General features: G+C 31.5%; 1 long non-coding RNA gene and 1 pseudogene across 1 annotated transcript in view; one reads left to right on the forward strand and one right to left on the reverse strand.

The window, feature by feature from the left end:
- LOC145268803 (uncharacterized) overlaps positions 1-5,000 on the forward strand; it is a 148,628-nt gene that overhangs the window by 65,510 nt on the left and 78,118 nt on the right. The gene's annotated exons all lie outside the window — the stretch shown is intronic.
- LOC145268921 (U2 spliceosomal RNA) lies at positions 4,308-4,440 on the reverse strand (annotated as a pseudogene).

Consider the following 5,000-nt stretch of genomic DNA (forward strand, 5'->3'; position numbering starts at 1 on the left):
TAAAGTAATTTTCTTAATCCATGGATTGGCAATGTAGGCTTATCTCCTAAGAGGAAAGCCATTACCAAATAATTCAATATTAAAAGTAATTTCCTTAATCCATGGATTTCCAATGTAGGCTTATCTCCTCAGAGGAAAGCCCTTAGCAAATAATTCAATATTAGAAGTAATTTCCTTAATCCATGGATTTCCAATGTAGGCTTATCTCCTCAGAGGAAAGTCATTAGCAAATAATTCAATATTAAGAGTAATTTCCTTAATCCATGGATTTCTAATGTAGGCTCATCTCCTCAGAGGAAAGCCATTAGCAAATAATTCAATGTTAACAGTAATTTCCTTAATCCAGTGATTTCCAATGTAGGCTTATCTCCTCAGAGGAAAGCCATCAGCAAATAATTCAATATTGAAAGTAATTTCCTTAATCCATGGATTTCCAATGTAGGCGCATCTCCTCAGAGGAACGCCATCAGCAAATAATTCAATATTAAAAGTAATTTCCTTAATCCATAGATTTCCAATGTAGGCTTATCTCCTCAGAGGAAAGCCATTAGCAAATAATTCAATATTAAAAGTAATTTCTTTAATCCATGGATTTCCAATGTAGGCTTATCTCCTCAGAGGAAAGCCATTAGCAAATAATTCAATATTAAAAGTAATTTCCTTAATCCATGGATTTCCAATGTAGGCACATCTCCTCAGCGGAAAGCCATTAGCAAATAATTCAATATTAAAAGTAATTTCCTTAATCCATGGATTTCCAATGTAGGCTTATCCCCTCAGAGGAAAGTCATTAGCAAATAATTCAATATTAAAAGTAATTTCCTTAATCCATGGATTTCCAATGTAGGCTTATCCCCTCAGAGGAAAGTCATTAGCAAATAATTCAATATTAAAAGTAATTTCCTTAATCCATGGATTTCCAATGTAGGCTTATCCCCTCAGAGGAAAGCCATTACCAAATAATTCAATATTAAAAGTAATTTCCTTAATCCATGGATTGCCAATGTAGGCTCATCTCCTCAGACGAAACCATTAGCAAATAATTCAATATCCAAAGTAATTTCCTTAATCCATGGATTTCCAATGTAGGCTTATCTCCTCAGAGGAAAGGAAATAATTCAATATTAAAAGTAATTTCCTTAATCCATGCATTTCCAATGTAGGCTTATCTCCTCAGAGGAATGCCATTAGCAAATAATTCAATATTAAAAGTAATTTCCTTAATCCATGGATTTCCAATGTAGGCGCATCTCCTCAGAGGAAAGGAAATAATTCAATATTAAATGTAATTTCCTTAATCCATGGATTTCCAATGTAGGCTTATCTCTTCAGAGGAAAGCCATTAGCAAATAATTCAATATTAAAAGTAATTTCCTTAATCCATGGATTTCCAATGTAGGCTCATCTCCTCAGAGGAAAGCCATTAGCAAATAATTCAATATTAAAAGTAATTTCCTTAATTCATGGATTTCCAATGTAGACTCATCTCCTCAGAGGAAAGCCATTAGCAAATAATTTAATATTAAAAGTAATTTCCTTAATCCATGGATTCCCAATTAAGGCTTATTTCCTCAGAGGAAAGCCATTAGCAAATAATTTAATATTAAAAGTAATTTCTTTAATCCATGGACTTCCAATGTAGGCTCATCTCCTCAGAGGAAAGCCATTTGCAAATAATTCAATATTAAATGTAATTTCCTTAATCCATGGATTTTCAATGTAGGCTTATCTCATCAGAGGAAAGCCATTAGCAAATAATTCAATATTAAAAGTAATTTCCTTAATCCATGGATTTTCAATGTAGGCTTATCTCATCAGAGGAAAGCCATTAGCAAATAATTCAATATTAAAAGTAATTTCCTTAATCCATGGATTTTCAATGTAGGCTTATCTCATCAGAGGAAAGCCATTAGCAAATAATTCAATATTAAAAGTAATTTCCTTAATCCATGGATTTTCAATGTAGGCTTATCTCCTCAGAGGAAAGCCATTAGCAAATAATTCAATATTAAAAGTAATTTCCTTAATCCATGGATTTCCAATGTAGGCTTATCTCCTCAGAGGAAAGTCATTAGCAAATAATTCAATATTAAGAGTAATTTCCTTAATCCATGGATTTCCAATGTAGGCTTATCTCCTCAGAGGAAAGCCATTAGCAAATCATTCAATATTAAAAGTAATTTCCTTAATCCATGGATTTCCAATGTAGGCTTATCTCCTCAGAGGAAAGCCATTAGCAAATCATTCAATATTAAAAGTAATTTTCTTAATCCATGGATTTCCAATGTAGGCTCATCTCCTCAGAGGAAAGCCATTAGCAAATAATTCAATATTAAGAGTAATTTCCTTAATCCATGGATTTCTAATGTAGACTCATCTCCTCAGAGGAAAGCCATTAGCAAATAATTCAATATTAAGAGTAATTTCCTTAATCCATGGATTTCTAATGTAGGCTCATCTCCTCAGAGGAAAGCCATTAGCAAATAATTCAATATCAAAAGTAATTTCCTTAATCCATGGATTTCCAATGTAGGCTTATCTCCTCAGAGGAAAGGAAATAATTCAATATTAAAAGTAATTTCCTTAATCCATGCATTTCCAATGTAGGCTTATCTCCTCAGAGGAATGCCATTAGCAAATAATTCAATATTAAAAGTAATTTCCTTAATCCATGGATTTCCAATGTAGGCGCATCTCCTCAGAGGAAAGGAAATAATTCAATATTAAAAGTAATTTCCTTAATCCATGGATTTCAAATGTAGACTCATCTCCTCAGAGGAAAGCCATTAGCAAATAATTCAATATTAAAAGTAATTTCTTTAATCCATGGATTTCTAATGTAGGCTTATCTCCTCAGAGGAAAGCCATTAGCAAATAATTCAATATTAGAAGTAATTTCCTTAATCCATGGATTTCAAATGTAGACTCATCTCCTCAGAGGAAAGCCATTAGCAAATAATTCAATATTAAAAGTAATTTCCTTAATCCATGGATTTCAAATGTAGACTCATCTCCTCAGAGGAAAGCCATTAGCAAATAATTCAATATTAAAAGTAATTTCCTTAATCCATGGATTTCCAATGTAGGCTTATCTCCTCAGAGGAATGTCATTAGCAAATAATTCAATATTAGAAGTAATTTCTTTAATCCATGGATTTCCAATGTAGGCTTATCTCCTCAGAGGAATGTCATTAGCAAATAATTCAATATTAAAAGTAATTTCCTTAATCCATGGATTTCCAATGTAGGCTTATCTCCTCAGAGGAATGTCATTAGCAAATAATTCAATATTAAAAGTAATTTCTTTAATCCATGGATTTCTAATGTAGGCTTATCTCCTCAGAGGAAAGCCATTAGCAAATAATTCAATATTAAATGTAATTTCCTTTATCCAGTGATTTCCAATGTAGGCTTATCTCCTCAGAGGAATGTCATTAGCAAATAATTCAATATTAGAAGTAATTTCCTTAATCCATGGATTTCCAATGTAGGCTTATCTCCTCAGAGGAAAGCCATTAGCAAATAATTCAATATTAAAACAATTTCCTTAATCCATGGATTTCCAATGTAGGCTTATCTCCTCAGAGGAAAGTCATTAGCAAAATATTAGATGTTGTTTGATATAAGTTTGCTATTCAGCATTTACATAGAAAATATATTAAAGATTAAATCTTTTTAAGGGACAAAAATAATGAAGGACATGAGAGTTTAGTATCCGAACGGAATAATAATCCTTGAATAGCATAGAATGGGATCATGGTATTAAATTCCAGATTGGCTGAAGACTTCTCCATTAAAAGGTAAATTTGTAATTCTGTGCGAAATAGCATCCACAGTAACAGGCAATAATCCTTTGGGAATAAGAATTTTAGATTCATTCTTTCTAATTTTTTGGCGATGCCAGATCCGTAGAAAAACGATTCTCATTTATAAAGTAAAATCCAACTAATCATAAAAATGATTGCTAATTATTTTCCTCTGATGAGATGAGCCTGCTTCGAAAATCCATGGATTAATGGAAATTACTTTAAATATTCTATTCTTTGTTCAAATAATGACATTCTGTTTTGAAAAATTATGTTTTTCTGGATGAAATTCCAATAAAAATAAAAACCGTAACTTTGTAATTTGCTCTATCTAGTATATTGAGCAATTTAATGTGGCTGGAATTATCTTATATAAAAATATTACCCCCGAAAAATATTTTGTAAGACTTAACCAAAAGATTCATTGGTCTGTGATGTACCTATTTACTATGCCTCCCCACGGGACAGAGTTAGACACCAGGGTCGTTTTTTAACGTGGAGAAAAGGTACAAAAATAAAAATTGTCTCAGTCGTGAAGGATTTCACCTCCACCGAAAGAGAACAAGAAATGGAAGTGCAGCATCTGAAGAACAGATACTACACTTTGATCTTGACCAAAAGGCCAAGAAGGTTAATTGGTCTGTGATGTAATTCATCTTATTATTCTTATATATATATATATATATATATATATATATATATATATATATATATATATATATATATATATATAGGATAGCCTGTGTGTTATTTATTTTGTGTGTCACGCTTACATCTGAGTGACTCATTAAATGGTTATGAACTTCCATTTCTTTCAATATTATTTCAATAATTTTACCAAGAATTTCTCATGAGTTTTGGTTTCAGTTTCGATTATAACTGATACCACTCAAGTCATTTACTATTTTATAAACAATTATACCTAGAATTCTTCATAACGTTTGGTTTTGGTTTCGATTATTGCACCCTAGTCATATGGATATATTTTATTTTTGAAATCGCAACTTTATGATATATAAAAATCGATAGTACATTAACTCTATAATAATATATACGAAATCTGCTAGAATTAAAATATCATATTTAAGTGTACTTCACGACAGAGCTACGCCGGGCGCCACTGTTAGCTTGGATAAATACTTTTACGCTTTTAACAAAAGAGCTACAATAATATCAGAGTGTCTCCATTCACAC

The sequence above is a fragment of the Euprymna scolopes genome, chromosome 44 (genome assembly GCF_053919585.1).
Source record: "Euprymna scolopes isolate OS-2025 chromosome 44, ASM5391958v1, whole genome shotgun sequence".
Taxonomy (NCBI): Eukaryota; Metazoa; Mollusca; class Cephalopoda; order Sepiida; family Sepiolidae; genus Euprymna; species Euprymna scolopes.